The 25,268-nt window shown below is 44.5% G+C and overlaps 1 protein-coding gene across 2 annotated transcripts in view; it reads right to left on the bottom strand.

Moving 5' to 3' along the window:
- Positions 1 to 25,268, bottom strand: part of LARS2 (leucyl-tRNA synthetase 2, mitochondrial) — a 349,131-nt gene that overhangs the window by 207,550 nt on the left and 116,313 nt on the right. The gene's annotated exons all lie outside the window — the stretch shown is intronic.

Genomic DNA, 25,268 nt, shown 5'->3' with positions numbered 1-25,268 from the left:
AATTAACATAAACTAAAACATTTATAAATATAGCCACATTCAGAGGTGATCGAATAAAGTCCACCTCAAAGAGGTATTGGATCACTCTTCAAAGTGGTATTGGATCGCTCTTCAAAGTGGTTTAGGTGTTCAGAGTGTTTAATACCTACCCGGGAAGGGGGGTTTATTATTATCACTTTTTAGTTAATCTATTCCCTATTTTATATACCTTTAATTTCTTGGTGCTCCATTGGGGCATCCCAGGGAAGGCTGCAGCCTAGCCTACACCTGAGCACGGATTCTAATACATACAAACTCCACTTAGTGAACTTTTCCTCCATGGGATAAAGAAGAGAAAATCTCCCAGGAGGAATAAAATACCTATCTGGGTGATCCCAGTCTGCATATATTAGTTTCTCCAGCAGTGGGTGTAGAGGGAAAGCATATGGGCCCTGTGAAGGCCTCAAAGAACCCAATGAAGGAAAGGGGGCCTCAGCCACCTCCACTGGGAGGAAACGTGTATGCAGAATGGCCCGATTCCGTAAGGCATTGGACTGGCTGTTTTTGGGATTGTGAGGCTGAGAAGGGATCCTCTGATATTGAATCCTCAGAAGAGGCGTCATCTGCCTGCCCTTCTTCCCAGTCACCCAATGGCACCTCAATGTCATCTGCCCATTCCTGTTCCAATACTGGAAGGTCAGGAGGGGGAGAAGGGGACCTTTTGCGTTTTTTCCAGGATTGGAAGACAGACGCGATCAGGTTGGCTATTTTCCCCTCCAAACCAGCTAATGCTGAAGCCAAATCGTCCTTGGTAACATATGCAAAGGCTGAAATGTTGGATGTAGCCACTATGCTTGACAGCCTCAATTGCTCAGACTGGCCAGTTGCCTCTGGCCTTTCAGGGGAGGATAGTACTGTGGAAGCATGACTAGGATCCTCAGCACCTGACAGTGGCACCCTTGCGCTCCTCCCTGCTGTATTCCCCCCACCTTTTCTTCTGGAAGACAAAGTCCTAAGCACAAAATGCAGAGGTACTCACAATATGCATCCATTGCTGAGCTGTAGTCCAGCAAAAAAATGCAGCTATCACTGCTCAGCCTAATGGCCAGTAGGCGTGCCTTTGAATGCCTGTACCCACACCTATACAGTTCTTACATGCCCCAGTATGCTCTGTGTCCCTCCTTCAGCCACAAACTCTTTGCAGAGTCACAAACTTTATAGCCACGAGCCTGTGCCTGCACTGTGTGCTACGTGCATGCTCGCCCTCCACGTGCACGCCAGCAGTGCCTAAGCCACGCCCCCTGCATCCTACGTGGCCTTTTAACCATAGCTGACTTCTGTGTGGACGAGGCGGTCCCATTATCGGAATAGCTCAGGGGGAGAGAGGGGCTGCGTTACTGTGGGGGGATGCCGGACGCCCCGCTCAGGAGGTGGGCGGTCCCAGGGCCTTTCGGCAGACAACTGGCAGACCAGGATGAGGGGCAATGCTGTCTCCAAAGGAGCACTGCCAGACACAGAAAAACGATGCCGGACGCCCCGCTCAGGAGGTGGGCGGTCCCAGGGCCTTTCGGCAGACAACTGGCAGACCAGGATGAGGGGCAATGCTGTCTCCAAAGGAGCACTGCCAGACACAGAAAAACGAAGGGGAGGTAGAAAGCATGACGAGTAAACACTAGGTATGTTACAATACACCCTTTAGTGGTGAAAAAACAGGCAAGGCATTCGCTACTCAGAAGAAATCCCTTAAAGTGAACCATATGCGTTCCTTTACCAGGTTCTTTCTTCTCTTCTTTTTTTTTATTTACCATTCCCGCCGCAGGACACTGCTGGAATACACAGCCAGACCCAATCTTCACCCATCACGGCGGGCCAGGTCTCAAACGAACCTTCAAGGACCCGGTCCCCTTTGCATACTGGGGTCCACACCCTTGGACCTGTACAGCACCCTGCCAGGACAACCTTTGGTTTAGTCATGTATCCAAGGGCCTGGATCCCAGGGTCCAGTCCTCCAAAGAGGGGCATTACAGGCAAAAACCTTGCTTATTCTTCAAGGCTCGGGTACCATCCATCTTGGCCTTTCTTTTGCCACCTTGAATGGATCCGACTGCATAGCCCCTTGATCCTGCCAAGGATTTCTCCAACGGGCTGTCCTTATTATAGTACTTCAATCCACCATGACCATCACCTTGAGACAATGGCGAAAAAACTATGGTATTTCCTGTATGGGAGGGGTTATATAGAGGGGGACTTCCTGTCTTTTGGGTGTGCCAGTGTCCATTCACCTATAGGTGGCGTATAACCCACATAGTAATTACTATGGCTGCTCTGTGTCCTGTGATGTATGATAAAGAAATCAGCAATATTAAGAATGACTGTTAATTGTGGCATGGCAATAATCATAATTTAATGTCCATATGCTGTGGGAACATCTCCTGAAAAGGTATCAAGTGCAGCAAAGTATAATAGACTGAATGCTGGAATTAAGAAAATCATGCTGACTATTGGATAAATAGACTATGTTTATCCAGAATCAATCAAGTCATATAAATAATGGTCATATTGTCAAAATTCATACTGATAACGCTCAGTGATAAAATAAATTGACATAAAAATACCCTAGAACCAGCTGATGGATAATACTCTATAATAAGTTCTTATTCTCCCAGGTGGAAACAATTCATCTGTTGGATATGTTTACCCAGCATAAGCAAAGATACAGTGTGTCGACTCCAGTGATAATTGAGACTCTGTTAAAAAAGAATTAAACGAAAAATAGTGTGAATGATGTAAACTGTGAGAGGTTGTTTGAATGAGTGACTCAGGGCATCTACTTCCATTAAATAGTGACTTGGTACAGCAACATTCAGCAGCTGGTTCAAGCAGAAAACCGTTATGCTGACATTCTGTGTTTCAAAAATCAAAAGGCTCAATGATTTCACCTGCAGGGAGCTGAAGGGGGCAGGGGACTGGGAGACGAGAAGTAGATATGGGCAGATTATGTATAAACACAATATGAATAATATGTGGGTGGAGGGAATAGGGAATGAGTTGCAATAATTACTGCAAGAGGCTAAGGAGGCAGAGTCTGAAGTAGGAGGGGGCAGAATAAAAAGTGGGTGTCTGAAGTGGAAGAACGTGAATGGTGTTTGAACAGAACACTAGTGACAACACTACAGGAGGCTGGGGGTCAGAGTCTCAGGTGGGAGGTGTACAGAGTAGCGTTCTAGATTATTTTTCTTGGCATAGGGGGGTTAGCCTTGAGCATGCAGAGAACAAATACATATGCTTATCTCTATACACCCTACCTTGACGAAGAACTTCATTACCATAGTCAGACTACTTAGCAACTAGCAACTGTTGTTGTTGTAATATTTCTATATACACTGCTCAAAAAAATTAAAGGAGCACTTTGAAAACAAATCAGATCCCAATGGGGAAAAATATCATGCTGGATATCTATACTGATCTGGACCGAGTAATGTGCTAGGAATGAAATGATGCCACATCATTTGATGGAAATGAAAATGATCAACCTACAGTGGGCTGAATTCAAAGACACCCTAAAAATCAAAGTGAAAAAATGATGCAGCAGGCTAGTCCATTTAGCTGACATTTCATTGCAGCAACTCAAAATGATACTTAGTAGTTTATATGGCCCCCACGTGCTTGTATGCATGCCTGACAACATTGGGGCAGGCTCCTAATGAGAGGACAGATGGTGTCCTAGGGCATTTCCCCCTAGATCTGGACCAGGAGATCACTGAGCTCCTGAACAGACTGAGGTGCAACCTGGCTGCTTCGGATAGAACGACATAATGTCCCAGAGGTGTTCTATTGGATTTAGGTCAGGCGAGCGTGGGGGTCATTCAATGGTATCAATTCCGTAATTTTCCAGGAACTGGTTCATACTCTCGCCACATGAGGCCAGGCATTGTCACCAGGAGGAACCCAGGGCCCACTGCACCAGCGTAGGGTCTGACAATGGGTCCAAGGATTTCATCTCGATACCTAATGGCAGTCAGGTGCCATTATCTAGCCTTTAGAGCAGGGGACTCAAAGTTTGAGACCCCTACTTTAGAGGTCTGTGCGTCCCTCCATGGATATGCCTCCCCAGACCATCTCTGACCCACCATCAAACTGGTTATGCTGAACAACGTTACAGGCAGCATAACATTTTCCACAGATTTTCCAGAACCTTTCACATCTGTCTCATGTGCTCAGGGTGAACCTGCTCACATCTGTGAAAAGAACAGGGCACCAGTGGCGAACCTGCCAATTCTGGTGTTCAATGGCAAATGCCAATCAAGCTCCACGTTGCCAGGCAGTGGGCATAGGGCCCACTAGAGCAGGGTTCTCAACCCGTGGTACACGTACCCCTGGGGGTAAGTGCACCAAAGGCAGGGGGTACGCCCAGTGTCTCCTGAGTCCCGCACAGCCGTCTCCCACACATATACAGTTGTAGCGCGGCACTGTGGCATACCGAGGGGGGCGGTACGCCCCATTTGCCACACATTGGGGGGTGTCAGGCCAGCGGCACTGCCCACAAGTCCCGAGTCCATTGCGCTGCCCTCAAGATTAGGGTCAGTAGGCGGCCCCACATCCTCCCATCTCCCGGCTGCTCCCCCTCTCCAGCACGCCTCGAATCTCCTGCCATGTACAGAGAACGTGTGTGGATGCTGACTACTGCGGCTCCTTGATCTCCTCTCCACTGTGCAATTCTACACATACAGGCAAAAAAAGGTAATGCGAGTCCTGCCTGTCACTTCCCACGTCCCTGTGTCTGCTCACTGCCAGCCATCAGTGTCCCCTATCAGTGCCAGCCATCAGCTCCTATCAGTGCCAGCCATCAGCCTCTTATCAGTTCCAGCCATCAGCCGCCTATCAGTTCCAGCCATCAGCCGCCTATTAGTGCCAGCCATCAGCCTCCTATCAGTGCCAGCCATCAGCCTCCTATCAGTGCCAGCCATCAGCCTCCTATCAGTGCCAGCCATCAGCCTCCTATCAGTGCCAGCCATCAGCCTCCTATCCGTGCCCCCTATCAGTGCCAGCCATCAATGCCCCCTATCAGTGCCAGCTATCAGTATCAGCCATCAGTGCCCCCTATCAGTGCCAGCCATCAGCCTCTTATCAGTTTAAGCCATCTATCAGTGCCAGCCATCAGCCGTCTATCAGTGCCAGCCATCAGCCTCCTATCAGTGCCAGCTATCGGCCTCCTATTAGTGCCCCCTATCAGTGCCAGTCATCAGCCTCCTATCAGTGCCCCCTATCAGTGCCAGCCATCAGCCTCCTATCAGTGCCCATTATCAGTGCCAGTCATCAGCCTCCTATCAGTGCCAGCCATCAGCCCCCTATCAGTGCCCCCTATCAGTGCCAGCCATCAGCCTCCTATCAGTGCCCATTATCAGTGCCAGTCATCAGCCTCCTATCAGTGCCAGCTATCAGTATCAGCCATCAGTGCCCCCTATCAGTGCCAGCCATCAGCCTCCTATCAGTGCCAGTCATCAGCCTCTTATCAGTGCCAGTCATCAGCCTCTTATCAGTGCCAGCCATCAGCCTCCTATCAGTGCCAGCCATCAGCCTCCTATCAGTGCCAGCCATCAGCCTATCAGTGCCAGCCATCAGCCTCCTATCAGTGCCCATTATCAGTGCCAGTCATCAGCCTCCTATCAGTGCCAGCTATCAGTATCAGCCATCAGTGCCCCCTATCAGTGCCAGCCATCAGCCCCCTATCAGTGCCAGTCATCAGCCTCTTATCAGTGCCAGCCATCAGCCTTCTATCAGTGCCAGCCATCAGCCTCCTATCAGTGCCAGCCATCAGCCTCCTATCAGTGCCAACTATCAGTATCAGCCATCAGTGCCCCCTATCAGTGCCTCCTATCAGTGCCAACCATCAGTGCCAACCATCAGTGCTCCCTATCAGTGCAGCCTCATCAGTGCCTCCTATCAGTGCCAGCCATCAGTGCCGCCTAGCAATGCCACCTATCGGTGCCGCCTATCAGTGCCCATTAGTGCCTCATAGCAGTGCCACCTATCAGTGCAGCCTCATCAGTGCCTCCTCATCAATGCCCCCATATCAGTGCAGCCTTATCAATGCCTCCTATCAGTGCCCCCTATCAGTGACAGCTATCAGTGCCATCTATCAGTGCATCCAACCAATGCCAGCCATCAGCCTCCTATCAGTGCTAACCATCAGCCTCCTATCAGTGCCAGCCATCAGCCTCCTATCAATGCCCATATCAGTGTCAGCCATTAGCCTCCTATCAGTGCACTCTATCAGTGCCAGCCATCAATGCCTCCTATCAATGCCACCTATCAGTGCCCATTAGTGCCTCATATCAGTGCCATCTATCAGTGCAGCCTCATCAATGCCCTCATATCAGTGCAGCCTCATCAGTGCCTGCTATTAGTGCCCCCTATCAGTGCCAACCAATAGTGCCCCCTATTAGTGCCAGCCATCAGTGCTTCCTATCAGTGCCAGCCACCAGCCTCCTATCAGTGCCAGCCATCAGCCACCTATCAGTGCCCCTATCTGTGCCAGCCATTAGCCTCCTATCAGTGCCAGCCATCAGGCTCCTATCAGTTCCAACCATCAGCCTCCTATCAGTGCCAGCCATCAGTGCCCCGTATCAGTGCCAGCCATAAGCCCATCAGTGCCAGCCATCAGTGCCCCTTATCAGTGCCAGCCATCAGCCTATCAGTGCCTCCTATCAGTGATAGCCATCAGTGCCAGCCATTAGTGCCTCATATCAGTACCATTTAGCAGTGCAGCCTTATCAGTGCCGCCTCATCAATGCCCCCTATCAGTGCAGCCTCAACAGTGCCAACCATCAGCCTCCTATCAGTGCCAGCCATCAGTGCCCCCATCAGTACCAGCTATCAGTGCAAGCCATCTGTGACTCCTATCAGTGCCTCCCATCAGTGGCAGTCATCAGAGCCAGCCATCAGTGCCGCCTACCAATGCCTCCCATTAGTGCCCATTAGAGCCTCCTATCAGTGCCACTTATCAGTGCAGCCTCATCAGTGCCTCCTATCAGTGCAGCCTCATCAGTGCCCATCAGTGCAGCCTTATCAGTGCCACCGATCAGTGCAGCCTCATCATTGCCTATCAGTGCCTCCTATCAATGCCACCTATCAGCGCACCCTCATCAGTGCCACCTATCAGCGCCACCTCATCTGTGCCGCCTATCAGTGCAGCCCCAGCAGTGCCGCTTATCAGTGCAGCCTCATCAGTATATGTGTGTATCTGTCATTGTACGCACACATACAATGATATTGCTCACAAACATAGAGAAATCATCACAAATACATACTGACATTACACACACACACAAACCATGACACTCAAACAATAGAAATTACTTTCTAGAGACAGGAGTACCTAGGTTTTTTTTTCAGACCTGCAGGGGTACTTCACTGTAAAAGGTTGAGAAACACTGCACTAGGGGATGTCAGGCCCACAGGCTATCCTCATGAAGTGTGTTTCTGATTGGTCAGAGACATTCAAACCAGTGGCCTGCTGAAGGTAATTTTGTAGAGCTCGGGCAGTGCTCATCCTGTTCCTCCTTGCACAAAGGAGCAGATACCGGTCCTGCTGATGGAATAAGGACCTACTACAGCCCTGTCCAGCTCTCCTAGAATAACTGCCTGTCTCATAATCTCCTCCATGCATACAGATCTTCCTTTAATATACATACATTCTCAATACAGATAATCCCTAGGTCTAGATAGCCCCCAGTACAGCTCTCCTTCAGTACAGATATCCCCAGTATGGCCAGATCCCCCTCCCCAGTACAGATCTCTATCAGTACAACTCTGTTCTCACTACAGCTCTCCCCCTAGTACAGCCCTGGACAGTGTAGCCAGTACTCATCTCCCTCACTACAGTTTTACCCCCCGTACAGATCCTCCCCAAGACATGGCTCTACCTCAGTACAGCTCTAATCTCAATACAGCTCTCACCCCCAGTACATCTTTCCCCCCTCCATAACACATTCACCGGACCAGGTAATTCAGAGTAAGAGGAAGTCCTACTGTGGCTGGGTCATGTGACTGGAACCAAGGAAGCGCTACGGACAGCCTCCCTCACTATGAACTACCTGTCTCTCAGAGATCTGTCAAGTTGCAGAAGAGGTTCCTGCTTCAGAAGCTCAGCAGTTGTTAACACTTGCTGCTGCAGATGCTTTGTGGGGGAAGGGGGTTCTGGAGCCAGATATCACTGGTAATACCTGCTGTCTAGCTGGAAAAGGTGACAAAATAGAGAATGGGGAGCAATAACAGCTCCTCTGTGAGTACAATTGGCCATACACTAGTAGATAATCCTTCAAAAAAATTTTGTTTTAGGGAACAATAATTCACTTTTTAATTGTTGGTAGGGTCAAATTAACATTTGTTGATGAGAAAATTTGGAGGAGCAGGGTGAAACTTCTTTCTCAAATTCATTTCTAAAAGCAAATGTGTTTTTTGTTTCACAAAAAGTTTATTGATTTTTTGGAGAATCTGCATTAGAAGAGGCATAACAATAGTACATGGAATAAAAGTGTATACAAAGGTGTAACCACAGGTGAAGGACAACGGAACCCAAAGTGAAAAGATATATGTTCAGCATGGGCTATAACAAAATTAGAATTCTAAGTTTAGCACAGGATGTAAAAAATAACAGCAATTCCGATGAAGAATGCCCCATGGTACGAATTATGTACTGTAACTTCAAAAGTATGTGTGTGTGTGTGTATGTATGAGTGTGTGTGTGTGGGGGGGGGCACCAGTTCATGGCTAAGGCACAAGAGTAGAAAAGGAGTGGTGGAGAGAGGCAGAAGAAGCCAAGGGTGAGGTAAACAAGGGGAAGCAAAGATGTAGAGAGGATGCCTACTTGGAGAAGGAGAGGGGAAGAAAAAGGAGAAAGGAAAGTTTGGGAAAAAAATCCACGTGGTCCATCAGTCAAAAGGCTAAAGGGTAGTCACAACAAACGTCACATCGACAGCAGGGATCTATCTATGCCTAGGTGAGTGTTGTAAGATATCCAAGGGTCCCAAACCTTCAGGAACTTGGCATGCGAGTCTTCAAGTATAGAAGTGAGCTTTTCGTGGACAATAGTCTCCATCAATCTGTGTTGGACTTAAGGAACTGTTGTTTCAAAGCTCTAGCCAATGTTTGTGGAGGCACAAGAACACAAATCCCACCAGATTCTACTGAGGTTTAGTGAGGGATGGGATTGGCTTGTGTAGCAAAACCTCCCAGGGATTGTGGGCCAATGAGGTATTCATGACCACCCTATTCATAGAGTATACCCTTGTCCAAAATCGAGTCGCTTTGGGGCATGACAATCTGACAAGGAAAAAAGTGCCGTGTTCCCTACAGCCCCAAAAGCGCATCGGAGAGCCAGTGGGGACAAATTTTGATATGTACCAACACAATAGTACTTTGTAGGCGTTTGCTTGGGCTAAAATATTACGAGAGCATTTGGAAGTAGAAAGCCAGATTTTGTTCCATGTGGCTGGGTCTGAGGGAGTAGTGAGATCTTTTTCCCAATGTTTCCACATAGGAAAGTTTGCGAGATGAAAGAGAATTGGGAAGGGAGGAGTAATGCCCTGTACACACGGTCGGACATTGATCAGATATTCCGACAACAAAATCCATAGTTTTTTTTTGACGGATGTTGGCTCAAACTTGTCTTGCATACACACGGTCGCACAAAGTTGTCAGAATTTCCGAACGTTCTGAACGCGGTCACGTAAAACACGTATGTCGGGACAATAGCTTTCATCTCTTAATTTATTCTGAGCATGCGTGGCACTTTGTGCGTAGGATTTGTGTACACACAATCGGAATTTAACCGATCGGATTTTGTTGTCGGAAAATTTTATAGCCTGCTCTCAAACTTTGTGTGTCGGAAAAAGTCCGATGGAGCCCACACACGATCGGAATTTCCGACAACACTATCCTATCGCACTTTTTCTGTCTGAAAATCCGACCGTGTGTACAAGGCATAAAGGTCAGAGACTAGCCCCTTCAGATCGGGGTCTTTGCAGGAACAGTTTTCAAACGCTGTGAGACATTTAGGAGGCCTGAAATGGCATCTGAGGAGACTATGAACAAAGTGACTTATTTGAGAGTATCAACAAGCCTCAGTGGTGGCAATTGCCAGTGTTGTTGAAGTTATTGGAAAGATTTGACTCTTTCTAGAGCAAGGAACTTGTAAATGTATTTGGTCCCTCTTTCATGCCAGCAGCGCAAGGCTCCAGGATTGTCATGGGCTGGGAGAAAGTGGGGGGTGTCAATGATGCTGGAAAGGAGCAGGTGAGGAGAGAACAAGTTGCCGTTGTATTTAACTGAATCCCATTAGCGTAAGGAATGTACCAGTGAGGGCCCGAAAGTTTAGGCCTATAGCGAGGGGGCCTAATAGATTAGAGGGAGGGAGAGGAAAGCATTCAATAATAGCCAAGTGTACCCAAATGGGCATTTCAGCGATAGTTTGGGGAGGTGAGAGCCTGCCAGCTTTTTAATCATTTGGAGCCGGTTCACACCACAATTTCAGCGTTCTAGATGTGTTTCTGCAAGTGCGTTTTTAATGCGTTCCACTGCATTTTTTATGTGTTTTCCTTTTATTTTCTTCATCTAAATTGAGGACATGTGTGTTCTGGTGCTTTTTTGATGCATTTTGCCACGTTCCAGATGGGATCCATTCAGAAATAAGGCAACACGTTCTACTTTTGTTGACTGCACTGGAACTCACTGCACTGGTGTGAACTAGGGCCATTGGAATCTATATTAAACACTGGCCATGCATTTTTTGATGCAGAATAAAAACACACTGGTGTAAACCAACCCTATAGAACAACTATTTTCTGCTTGAACTAGCTGCTGAAGATTGCTGCGTCAGGTCATCTCTCACAGTTTACATCATTCACACTATTTCTTCTTATTCATCTCTTTCTTATGGAGTCTCAATTATCACTGGAGTCTACACACTCTGTATCTTTGCAGCTAGGTAAACATATTACCTATCCATAACATTGTTTCCATCTGGAAGAATAACAACTCATTATAATCAGCTGGTACATCATTCAGTTTCTATTTTAGATTATTTTTATGTCATTTTATTTTACCACCATAAGTGCTATCTGTATGAATTTTGAAAATGTTAGCAGTATGACCTTTATTTAAAGGACTCTGTTGATTCTAATTCTATTTATTCAATACTCAGCATGATTTTCCTGCTTGTGATGCCTTTTGGACAGACATTTCCACAGCAAATGGACATTGTATTATGAATATTGCCATAACACCATTAAAGGGATTGTAAAGGCTCGTTTTTTTTTTTTTTTTCTTTAAAAATAACAAACATGTTATACTTATCTCCTCTGTACAGTTGGTTTTGTACAGAGCAGCCCAGATCCTCCTCTTCTCGTGTCCCTCTTCAGTGCTCCTAGCCCCTCCCTCCTCTTCTTGCTCGGTGCTTGGTGTATCTATTTAGACATGGAGCCCTGACCTGGCCTCGTCCCCTATCTCCCTTATCCCCCCTGATTGGCTGAAGGACTTTGATTGACAGCTGCGGGAGCCAATGGCGCCGCTGCTGTCTCAGCCAATCAGGATGGCTGAGGGGATCGTGGGTATATCTGGAGAGAGAAGGGGCTCAGGTAGGTAATTGGCGGGGGGGGGCGGGTGCAGGGGGGCTGCTACACACAGAAGGTTTTTTATCTTAATGCATAGAATACATTAAGGTAAAAAAACCTTCTGCCTTTACAACTCCTTTTTTTTATCCCTCGTTTACATTAAATGCGGCTCTGAAATCACATGATTTCAAAACCGCATGTTAGTGTGACTTTAGGTGAGACTTGGAAGTCATCTGTGCAGCTTCATGCGCGTCTATGTAGGTCGCACGCAAAATCTGCAAAAGTAGTGCAGGATATACTTTTTCAAATCAATGCAGCACCGCAAAGTCGGCGTCGCACCGATTTGAACAGTGCCAACGCTGACAATAGGGTGCAACTTATCATGCGATTTGACCTAATGCCACTTCTTTGTATTACTTTTATGAGTAGATCTGTAAAGCTAGAATACCACCAATTCACTGTTTTGTTTTAAGAGTAGTACTGACTTTAAAAAAAAACAAAAACATTTATACTCACCTAGGTGGATGCAGCATCGATCCGATGCTGCATCTGCCCCCTGTGGCATTGCAGTGAGAAATGAGCAATCAAACGCTGCTGATCCCTCACTTCTCCCCTCCGCTCTGAGTAGAGAGCCATGACTGTCAATCATCGGCTCACTGGAGCACTGGGCTGTGGAGGGGACGGCTGGTGCTGGCTCAGGCTTTTAGCGGATCTCTGAGAGGCAGAGCCAGCTGCTAATCCAGGCATCTGGGGTCCAGGCATTTGGGTGGATCTTGACCATATGTTCGGGATCATTATGAAGCCTGGACCTGCACTGTGGATCACAGGAATGCAGTACTAAGTGCACTCCTGTGACCTACAGGAGAATTATTGCCAAAGTAGCTTTGGCTATACTTCTCCTTTACTTCTGTTAACATCATGGATTCAGCAATTGCCCTTTCAATACCTTTATTACATTTATGATTCATTTAAAAAAGACAGTTTAATGAAATTTAGTTTTTTTTACACAATATTAACATTTTAACAATTAACAGTAATCTGTCTATATCAGCTGTATAATTAAAGCAATATTAAATCCAAAAGCAAACGTTTATTATATTGCAGCTTACCAATTCTTAGATATGATGGCTGCACTAGTTTTCTTTTTAAGGCTTTCTTTCTTCTATTTTCACCTGGTGATCTGCCCAGTATGTCTGTTTTTCATAAGAGCAAGATCACTTCAAGATGTATCAGTTAACATGGATGAGACAAACCATTGAAAAAGTAATTCCATTTTGTTGAGAAAACAACATTCCCCTCTGGGTGATCTATGTACATTGCAGGGATTTTAACAAACTTTTGTGAAGATTCCTACCTTTTATTATTCTGAAGGAATAGCTGTTTGTTTGTCTGTCTGTGTCCATGTGCTAAGTGAATCTGTATGGGAGTGTTTATAATTATCAATCTGCTGCTACACCTGCAGGGTTTTAATGAGGAAAGTTGCAGGATCTGCATCCATTTAGACGTGATTTCCCTTAGGAAATAGCTCACCAAAAATGATCTTTTTGGTGCAGGGGACGCTCAAAATCTGATCTGTATCTTAGTGCAGACTTCTGGGAAAATGAGTAAGCCAATCACACAAGTAGGAAATTTCATTTCTGGGGGGGGGGGGTGTTCTGTACACCATCTTTATATAGAATGCCTCCAGGTAGCCATAATGCATTGCATTTAACAGAAAATTACAGAGTTGCAGATTGAAAAGAAAAGGTATCTTTTAATAACATTCAATTACAATATGGCGCAGTTGTATATGCTCTATCTTTTGCTCATTTTTTCCCCCCAGGAAAGTGGAGTTACGCTGGCAGCAGTACTTACAACGATCAGCTTTTATTTATGTACTGTAAAACCTTTATCCCTAAAGGAAAAAAACAGCTGTAACTGCTTATAAAGTGTTAGCTGGAGTTTGGCTTCAATTTATAAATTTACATATAAAACTCCTTCCCCCAGACTGACAATGCTGCTGTCCAAAGGTGCCCTCAGTATTCTCATTCATCCAGACTGGATGCCCTCTAATACAGGAGGTGTATTACTGGCCAGATCACCAGGTGAAAATAGAGGGTAAAAAAAAAAATTAAAAAAAATGAAATCCATGTGTCCAGCGCCGTGCATGTAGATCAGGGGCCGGGCACAATGGATTAGAGGGGCAGCACCCCTGTGGCCCGTATGAACGGGCCGCCACTGGCTGACCGTATAACTTACATATTATTATTATTATTATTATTATACAGTATTTATATAGCGCCAACAGTTTACGTAGCGCTTTACAACTTGAGGGTAGACAGTACAAGTACAATACAATTTGATACAGTAGGAATCAGAGGGCCCTGCTCCTTAGAGCTTACAATCTAAGAGGGGATACATATACAGCAGCAAGGTGGCTCTGCTTACTGATTATATACAGTGGAAGCTGATCTGCGAGTACCGCGGACTCGATTCTGCCGGCACCCGCCGATCATTAGGCAGAGAGCCAGAACGGCGGTCTGCCTATGTAAACAAGGCAGATCGCTGTTCTGACAGGAGAGAAGGCATGGATTCTGTGTCTTTGCAAAGCGGAGACTAAGATCCATGTCTTCCCCTAGTAAAAGCACCTCCTACAGTACACTAAAACACTGACTACTAACACAGTTAACCCTTTGAACGCCCCTGATGTTTAACCCCTTTCCAGCCAGTGTCATTAGTACAGTGACAGTGCAGATTTTTAGCATTGATCACTGTATTAGTATCACTGGTCTCCAAAAAGTGCCAACTAATGTCCGACTGTCCACTGCAATATCTCAGTCCCGCTAGAAGTTTCCGATCGCTGCCATTACTAGTAAAAAAATGAATCCAAATATCCCATAGTTTGTAGATCCTATAACTTTTGCGCAAACCAATCAATATACACTTATTGGGATTTTTTTCACCAAAAAATGTAGCAGAATACGTATTGGCCTAAATTTATGAAGAAATTTGATTTTTTGCATTTTTTTTAATGGATATGTTTTATAGCAGAAAGTAAAAAATATTGTGTTTTTTTTTCAAAATTGTCAATTTTTTCTGTTTCTAGCGCAAGAAATAAAAACTGCAGAGGTGATCAAATACCACAAAAAGAAAGCTCTGTGGGAAAAAGGGCATACATTTTATTTGGGTACAGTGTTCCATGACCACGCAATTGTCAGTTAAAGTAAGGCAGTACCATATTGCAAAAAAAAAAAAATGGCCTGGTCAGGAATGGGGTAAATCTTCTGGAGGACAAGTGATTAATACTTATTTTTCTGCAATGTGTAGCCCCGAAACATGTTGGCTTTTTTTCCTTTACACAAGTTACGTTTAGAATAAACTTAATTTTGGACTTAAACATTATGGTGTGGTGCTTCAATCCTAGATTTAACAGTCCCCATTTTAACTAGGGATGCACCGATACCATTTTTTTTACAACGAGTACCGATAGTTTTTTTTAGTACTCGCTGATACCTACCGCAACTGTTTTGTTTTCACATCAGCTGTCAGCAATGGTACAAAGCATTGAAAAGTTACTGTATTTATTGGCGTATAACACTCACTTTTTCACCATGAAAATCGGGTGCAAATAGCGTGTGCATGTTATACGCCAATACTTCCATTTTAGCTGCCTCTGAGGGGACAGGGAGAGGGATGGGATGAGCGCCGTCAGATTAAATACAGTGAGAATCTCCTGTTTACTTGGCAGCCTCTGTAATAGAAAGTCCCGTCTCCTGGGCCGCCATTGGGCCACTGTTCTGTCTATGATAGGAGATTCTCAATGTATGTAATCTGTCGGCGCTTGTCCCGCCCCCCTCCCTGTCCCCTCTAGGCTGCAGATGGGCAACCATCAGGCTGCAATGATGTCAGTGGTGAGGCTGCTGCATTGATGGCAATGGCAAGGCTGCTACATTGATGGCAATGGTGAGGCTGCATTGATGTAGACTAATGAGGCTGCATTGATGGCACTTGTGAGGCTGCAGATGGGCATTGATCAGGATGCATTGATGGCATTGGTGAGGCTGCAGATGGGCACTGACCCTTATTTTGCTTCAAAGTTCCTTATTAAAAATTTAAGTTTTTTTCCTGAAACTTCCCTCTTAAAATGAATGTGCGTGTTATACGCCGATAAATACGGTATTTACAAATTAAATAAATAGATTTTTTTTTAATTTTTCGCTTTTTCAATGTGAAATGTATAAATATATGTTAATATATATGTGTAAAAATATTTACTAACAAAGCAAACAAAAAAAAAAGTTTTAATTGTTTATCGTTTATAAAATAGACGTGCACAAAAAAAAAAAAATCAGGAAAATAATTAAATGCAGGAGAATAGGGAGTTAATTAAGGCCGATTAGAGTAAATTAAGGGTTTATAAAGGGGTTAAACAGAGAAACATTTGTTCCTCTGTTCATCCCATGATCTGCAGATCATGGGATGAAAGATTCAAAAAGAAACTATGAAGGTTATTTAATAAAGGAAAATCCACTTTGCACTGCAAGTGCACTTGGAAGTAAAGTTGCTATAGATCCGAGGGGGACATGCAAGGAAAATAAAAAAACAGCATTTTAGCTTGCACATGATTGGATGATAAGCAGAGCTTCCCCTCATTTCAGATCTACCCCTTAGATTTAGCGCGACCGCACTTCCAAGTGCACTTTCAGTGCAAAGTGGATTTGCCTTTCGTAAATAACCCCCAATGTTTCTTTTTAGTTTAGTGTTTCAGCGGCTGAGCAAAGTTGTTAATAAACATTGCCGTCTGCTTTTTTTGACAGCTCCAATTACCGGACTTCTTCAGCTGTCAACAGGGGACACCCACTGACAGCTCAAAGAACCGAGCCTGAAAGTATTTGCATTTGCAGGAATACCGATACTTGTGCAAATACTCGGTATTGATACTGATACAGATACTAGTATTGGTGCAACCCTAATTTTAACTTAAGTTGATTGTGGTATGTGAGGCTGTTTACCTATTATTCCAATACCTCACAGTTATGCCCTGTACACACGGTCGGATTTTCCGATGGAAAATGTGTGATAGGACCTTGTTGTCGGAAATTCCGACCGTGTGTAGGCTCCATCACACATTTTCCATCGGAATTTCCGACACACAAAATTTGAGAGCTTGCTATAAAATTTTCCGACAACAAAATCCGTTGTCGGAAATTCCGATCGTGTGTACACAAATCCGACGCACAAAGTGCCACGCATGCTCGGAATAAATTAAGAGACGAAAGCTATTGGGTACTGCCCCATTTATAGTCCCGACGTACGTGTTTTACGTCACCGCGTTTAGAACGATCGGATTTACCGACAACTTTGTGTGACCATGTGTATGCAAGACAAGTTTGAGCCAACATCCGTCGGAAAAAATCCATGGATTTTGTTGTCAGAATGTCCGATCAATGTCCGACCGTGTGTACGGGGCATTATACCATTAGTAGACCATTGAATAGAAGCAGAAAGACAAAACCATTTTTTCACCAAACCTCAGGGTTCCAGTGCCACTAACCCACTCCCTAAGCATTTTATGGTATGCACCATGATTTTGTCATATAAACAGGAAAAAAATGATTCATCTGTAGGACCACTGCCAATACATTACTGAAAGCTATGAACAGCTTGCTGTTTTAAAAGTCAGATGATTGACATCACACTTGTATAATAGAATGCATAGGCTTCACCAGCTGGACAAACTGTATATACGGTGTGCTACTGTTATCTAGAACATGTTTTTTTTGTAAAAGAACAAATTCGAATGTGTGAAAACAGACCAGTACTCTTGCATAACATTACTCCTGGATTCACGCCTTTGTACTTGCAACAACACGTTAAGAGAATATTTACACCTTTGCGTATGTTAACACAATGAACAAAATAATGGACCTGAACTAATTGTGGCAATGCAGAGAATCATAATACATCTCTTGAAAAAAGGAGAACAATCCTCATAACAGGCACCCAACCTGCATACCAAAGGATCAGGTTCTGGAGTGTTATGGTGTTCAGCTGTCTCTCTGTCACGTCTACAGTCTCTGAAAACAGAAAAAAATGTACGGGGGGGGGAAAAATATTATATAGCTGTAAACAAAATAAATTTTTTTTTATTAAAGCACATATTTCACTTTTTTGATTCCCTCGAAACAGAACAGACTTTCAGTCATATGCCATGATGCGGGGTTCACAATACCAGCTTTGATCTTGCTATATCCTCACATGTCCCCCTGTCTGTGAGTATGTTTATATTAGCATTAGCATTTCAATAAAATCTTGCTTATATTATACTGTTCCTGTGGAAGCTGTCTTTTTCCGTGTGTCAATGCTACACTTGTGCAGACTTGGTGGAGCAAGGCTTGGCATTTTACAAGTTTTTCCATGTGACTTGCTCTCTCCTCCATCACTTTAGTTCACCGAATCTATTTAATTTACGTTTTCTTGCTTTTTTTAATTATTTTTTTTTTCTTTTGAAGATTTATTTTCTCTTGATTGTGCTGTTGCCTTGCAAGTTTTTCTCTCCACTTTTCGGGTGGGCAGAAACCTAGCCCACAATGAGATTTACATATACTATCTATATACATATTGCTCTCTCTTTATTTGACATAATATCATATTTTTTTTGGCATGATCGTTTGAGCTTTTCTCCTATCATACATGCACAAAAATGTGAACTCTATCTTTTTTTTTTTGCTGTCCCAATTTTAGAGATTTCCTCTCACTTCAAATTTATTTGATATTTCTCAGGACAGAAAACAAAAGTATATCTACCCACTCCCATGAGTACATAGGCAGAATGTAATACCTGACACTATTAAAATGAAATAAAAAGGCTTTGCAAAGGTTTGGGTTCTCATGAGTTTGGCCTAGAGGTAGAAGTATTTATTTATTGACCCCAGTATATTTCCTATTGATTGATTATATTTATACGCTATGACTAAGGGCTTGAAACATGTAACCATCTCCTTGCCATCATCTGTAAAACAGGAATGGTGCCCCCTGGTAGGTGATGTCGGCTCAAATAAGGTCTAAGCGACAGCTGGCCTTCATCAGTGCTCTTAAAACTAGGGATGGGCCAGAGACCCTAGTGGTCTCTGTTTACTGTACTGCAAACTGTCACCATGTCATGGCCCTCAATATCGCACCACCAAGGTGACAGCAGGGACAGAATGGATATGGTATGGTATGGAGACTGTATACTAAGCAGCAGGCAGAAGAACGGTCAGGTCCAGGCAGATGCCAAGGCAAGAGGCAGAAAAGAGAGTAGTCTGGTTCAGGCAAGGGTCTTGGCAGGTGGCAAACAAGACTAGTCAGGTTCAAGCAGTGGTCAAAGCAGGTAGCAATCAGAGTAGTCAGGGCAATCCTGGTCGACAACGGTCATGCAATCTCACAGGTAAGTATTACAGCTCTTTGCACAATGTTAAGCTAGCGATAGGACACACACTAACCAGTTCAAAGGCTGACACTTTAATACCCTTTTGGTCAAGGGAGCACCTAGTGTCATTTCAGGGAAACTTTGAAGGTCCTGACAGGGATTCTGCAAGTCCCAGCTGGATTTGCGAGTACCATTGAAAGTCCTGGCAGGAATTATAAGTACCATAACAGAAATGCAATAAAGATGGCATTTTTAATGGTAGGAGGGAGTGTTTTTCTGTTATCACTTTTCTGCTGGATTTTGGAGGAAGTTGCTGTAAATCCTGTACCGTGTAAAACTTCCAATTAATTGCTAGGCTAAGCTGTCTTATGCTACAATTTTCAATCAAAATTGATTCTAAAATTCTGCTCCTATTGGAGTACTTAATACATAAATATGTAGCTAAATGCAATACCCGTTTTTCCCCTCTCTTGAGTTTTACAAAATACCCTTAATTATGTACCGTGCAAAACACCAATGTCTTTTTAAAATGACCCTAAGTGCTTTATTTCCCTTACTTTCTGAATCCCACTATTTCAAACGCCCTTGCTACAGGGATGGAAAAATGTATGGCAATGGAAAGCTTAGCCCTGTTCCCTACCTTGGTTGTATATGGATCAGTGGCGGTGCGTCCATTAAGGGCGCACAGGCTCTGCCCCCTCTCTCCAGCCACCCCCTCTATGTAAAATGGATAGATTCATGCATTGCATGAATCTATCCATGGCTGCCACTGCCACCCCCTATTCAGGCATCTGGACCCTTTTCAGATGCAGGGTGCCTGAATTACAACATCGTGGGTGTTTTTTTGAAGCACCTGATTAGAGCCATAGGCTCTAATAGGCTTCAAAAAAAGGTGAACTGAGAGCACAGAGCATTGCGCTCGCAGTCCACCCAGATGTGTTAGAAAAGCAAATGAATATTCGCTTTTCTAACACTGAACCACCTCTCTGCCAATCAGGAGGCACGGATCTAATACTGATCACCTGATTGGCTGAAGGCAGACGTGATCCCATTGGCCACCTAGCAGAACAGGAAGAAGAGAGGCAGGGAGGACACAGGAGCAATCGCCTGACCCACGCTACCTGTCCCACAGCTTGCCACCGTCACCACAATGGGGTAAGTGCTGGGCAGACAGTGGGCGGGTGGGGGGCACAATGGCTGCATATTATGGGAACAGTTGGCTACATATGATGGACACAATTGGCTGCATTTGCTGGGCACAGAGGCTGCATTTGCTGGGCACAGTTGGCTGCACATGATGGGCACAGTTGGCTGCATATGATGAGCACAGTTGGCTGCATATGATGGGCACAGTTGGCTGCATATGATTGGCACATTTGGCTGCATATGATTGGCACAGTTGACTGCATATGATGGGCACAGTGGCTGCATATGATGGGCACAATTGGCAACATTTGCTGGGCACAGTTGGCTGCATATGATGGGCACAGTTGGCTGCATATGATGGGCAAGGTTGGCTGGATTTGCTGGGCACAGTTGGCTGCATATGATGGGCAAGGTTGGCTGCATTTGCTGGGCACAGTTGGCTGCATATGATGGGCACAGTGGCTGCATATGATGGGAAGAGTTGGCTGCATTTGATGGACACAGTGGGCTGCATATGATGGGCACAGTGGCTGCATATGATGGGGCACAGTTGGCTGCATTTGCTGGGCACAGTGGGCTGCCTATGATTGGCACAGTTGGCTGCATTTGCTGGGCACATTTGGCTGCATATGATGGGCACAGTGGCTGCATACGATGAGCACAGCTGGCAACATTTGCTGGGCACAGTTGGCTGCATATGATGGGCACAGTTGGCTGCATATGATGGGCACAGTTGGCTGCATATGATGGGCACAGTTGGCTGCATATGATGGGCACAGTGGCTGCATTTGCTGGGCACAGTTGGCTGCATTTGCTGGGCACAGTTGGCTGCATATGATGGGCACAGTTGGCTGCATATGATGGGCACAGTGGCTGCATATGATGGGCACAGTGGCTGCATATGATGGGCACAGTGGCTGCATATGATGGGGCACAGTTGGCTGCATTTGCTGGGCACAGTGGTCTGCATATGATGGGCACAGTAGCTGCATTTGATGGTACAGTGGCTGCAATTGATGTTTTTGTTTCAGTATATTTCAGTTTGTTTGTGCCCCCCAAAAATTTTGAGCACCTGCCGCTACTGATATGGATGGTGCTACAAATGGGTAGAGGAGAGGCACAAATGCATAAAACCTCATCTAAGATTGTTTTCTTATAATAGAAAAAAAGCTAAGCTCGTAAAAGTACCATTATTATTATTTTTAATACAACCAAAGCAAATAGCAAACCTTTTGGCAATTCAATGTTTTGTTGGCACTCTATTCCAAAAATGACCTTAAATAAAAATATGTTTTCCTTACGAATCTTATTTGGTCCATCATAATTCCACTTATGCTGATCTATTTAATACATAATACATTGAAATGGAAAATACTAAATTTAATTTACCATTTCAAGTGAAATCTAATGTATATTGTGCAAAGATGTGCATTTGCATATATATATATATATATATATATGCCTAAGAAAAACCTTTGTCAATGCTGATCTAATAAGAATGAGCATAATCAAATCTGCTCTGTTTGACAATGGTCTTGTTGCTTATTTACAAATCACCGACACACATTTCCATGCTCCAGGTTAGACTGACAACCACTTTACATGCATACTGATAACTGTATCTCTCCTTGCAATGTGTGACAGGAAATTTTCGAGTGGCAGGCACATAATGTAATGTGAACACTTAACAGGAAAATTCTTTTGTACTGACAGTATGTTCCAGTCTGCAAGCTCCTGTGAGAATACAATAAGCTGATTCTGCTTGGTGTTACTGTCATATAAAGTAAACAGCAGAGACAGCATGGAGATACAATGGCATTGTATGAGTGACTCGAATGTTACCGATATCACGCTGTGCTAGAGGAATTGCTAGTTTGCAAGATGTACTTCCTACATACTTGCAGATCTATTGTAAGCAGTGACATTCACAGAGGACAATAATGACACTTTCTGCAAGAGTGTTGCTAAGTAAAGAGATTTAGGGGAAAAAAGTTATGTGGCAGTCTGAATGTTTAACCCATAAAATACGAGTTTACTCCTAAGCCTCTCACACACAATGGGGTTGATTTTCTAAAACTGGAGAGTTCAAAATTTGGTGCAGCTCTGTATAGAAACCAATCAGCTTCTAACGTCAGCTGGTTCAAATAAGCTTTGACAAAAAAAAAAAAAAACCTGGAACCCGATTGGTTTTTATGCAGAGCTGCACCAGATTATCCACTCTCCAGTTTGAGTTAATCAACCTCCACAGCATCTGATTGTTTGATTAGAAATGTGTTGGACAATGCACGCCAACAAGATCCCCACAGCTATAACATGTATCAACAGCACAGTGCTTCCTAATCAATATATGCAAGAAACTGCAAGCTCTTATTTAGCTTCGACAGGCAATCAATAGTTTTGCATTTTCAATCTCTCAAGAACGGCCGTGTCTTTCCTGTCTTTTCCACCATCAGGACAGGGACAAGGTTCTTAGCTGTACACTTAAAGCGGAGTTCCACCCAAAAATGGAACTTCCGCTTTAAGGGAAGGTGACCCCCTGATATTATTATTATTATACAGGATTTATATAGCGCCGACAGTTTACGCAGCGCTTTACAACATTAGGGCAGACAATACAAGTACAATACAATTCAATACAAGAGGAATCAGAGGGCCCTGCTCGTTAGAGCTTACAATCTAGGAGATATGCCACATTTGGCATGTATTTTTTTGGGGGGAGCGGATACCCTCTTTTTAGAGGGTTCCAGCTCCCACTTCCTCCTGGCGCACCGCGGCACTGGAAGGGAGATCACCTCTCCCCCTCCCTCTCGGCAATCATCTGGGACACGTCACAGGTCCCAGATGATTGGCTGGCCACTCACAGTGCGCCAGTCGCGCATGCGCAGTGCGTGCCTGGCTGTGAAGCCACAGCCGGGCGCCCAGAGTGACAATGCCGGCGCTGCAGAGAGGAGGGGGAGACTAGCAGGGCTTCATTCCCCCGTATCGCTGGACTCTGGGACAGGTAAGTGTCCAATTATTAAAAGTCAGCAGCTGCAGTATTTGTAGCTGCTGACTTTTATTTTTTTTTTTTTAAGCGGAACTCCGCTTTAGGGTTGTTGTAAACCTCTGAAATGAAAAACGAACAAAGCATATCCCTCTATAGTGCGCACTTGCCTTGATCCAAAACACAGAGTGTGATTTCTGTCTGCAGTCTCCTTCTTTGTCTATCTGCAGGAGTCAATTCTGACAGCCTATGCCCGCACCAAGCAATCTCAGGATATGGCTCTGTACCCCTCCCCCCAGCACACAACAGGTGAAAAAAGCCTCAGCTGTGCATGTTTCCCTATGAGACAGTGTAGCAAGGGATGTGCCCTTTTTCTTCTGTTTAGGTCTCAGATTACACTTAGCTTCCTGCTCTATACTGTGCCGTTTGTGCCGTTTCCTGCCTTCTGGAGCTCAGATGTAAAATGCATGCTTTAGGAGGCTGTAGAGGAGAAAGGAATGCACATGAAAAGATACAATTTATGCAGCAGGATCTGTTTCATCTCAGTGCATCACCTGATGTAGCACAAGCATATTTAAAGCGGTGTTCCAGCTGAAATTTTTTTTTTTAAATGTCAGCAGCTACAAACACTGTAGCTGCTGACTTTTAATAAGCCCACTTACCTGTTCAGGGTGCCCGCGATGTTGGCCGCCCGAGGCCGATACGTCCATCGGATCGGGTCTCGGCGCTGCCATTCGAACTAAGGGAAACAGGCAGTGGAGCCTTGCGGCTTCACTGCCCGTTTCCTACTGCGCATGCGCGAGTCGCACGGCGCTTTGTGAATGGTCGGCTGTGTTCTGGGACACACACAGGTCCCAGAAGACAGCGCGCCCCATTCCCCAGAAGACAACGCGAGGAGGAGAAGAATTAAGACTGCCGCGGAATAGGAAGTGGCAGATTAGGACGCTCTGCCTAGCAACAGCCATTTTTTTCATTTTTTTTTTCACCTTTTTAGGAGCCTTTAAATATTTATCTGACACCAGAAATTACAAAATTTAAACCATTCTCTAAACAATGCTAGTATTTTGTAACGTGTCACTGTTGATCTTCTCCTGCAACTGCCATTCTAGCGGTTACCCTGGTCTTTGATATTGTTGTAGTTGCCTGTAGAATAGATGATGTGGTTGCATTTGTTTATCTATTTTAGGCCGATTACATGCCATTCTTTAATAACTTCAAAGTCTACCCACCAAAAATATATTATATCAGTTTACCAGTCTTTAGCTGTGCTGGCAGCATTATTTGTCTTTTTCAAGCTTATTTTTCCCATATTTTTACCCAGTGATCCTGCCAGTAACACTTCTAGTCTCCTCATCTCCATAACATGGGGGAGGTATTCTGTTGCTCACGGAAGTAAAACTGGGCGCTGATAAAACTGCTTAACACCACAAAGAGAGCAGGAAATTCAGTGCACAGTAAAAACATCTAAAAAAATTGTATTAATTTTCCTAGCTATCTGCTGTGAAATACAGAAATCAATTTTATGTTAAGTACTATACAAGCCTAAAGTTTTCAACCTTGAGGTTAGGTGAGCCTAAGTTCAATCATACAAGGAACAGATGTTCGAAGGATACATTAGATTAGCCTGTCAGACACAATGTCCCAGGTCTTGGATATCTGCCATTTCCTTGACTGCAAAATTGATGACAACAATAATAATATAGCCAATTCACTGTTAAAGCCCAACTACAGCATTTCCGAGTATTTGACTCGAGTGTTATAACTAAGAAAAAATACTGTAATGCCTTGGTATTACTCAGCTATAGAAAGATGTTAGATCCTCTACCCTTAGGCTTCATGTACACTGCTGCTGGTAAACAAACGTTTAGGAGCAGTTGGGTGTTTTTTTCAACTGCCCCTGAACTCTCCTCTATGTTATCTTATCCAGTACATGTACACAGGGTCATTTACAGTCGTTTCTAGGTAGTTGAGTTTAGAGGCATTTTTTGGAACGCAAAAAATTGCGTTCAAAAGCTGAGTTTACAGGCATTTCATGCGCGAAACACAGCTAAACGTGGTAACTCGCGCTTGGCCGCGTTTTGTTTACAGGCGGTTTTCATTTTGGGCTATTGTTAAAAAAATGCTTCTAAACGCAAACGTGGCTAAACGCAGCATGTAA

This window comes from Aquarana catesbeiana, linkage group LG05 (genome assembly GCF_042186555.1).
Source record: "Aquarana catesbeiana isolate 2022-GZ linkage group LG05, ASM4218655v1, whole genome shotgun sequence".
NCBI lineage: Eukaryota > Metazoa > Chordata > Amphibia > Anura > Ranidae > Aquarana > Aquarana catesbeiana.
The sequence above is the reverse complement of the archived record's forward strand: the minus strand, read 5'-3'. Positions and strand labels throughout refer to the sequence as shown.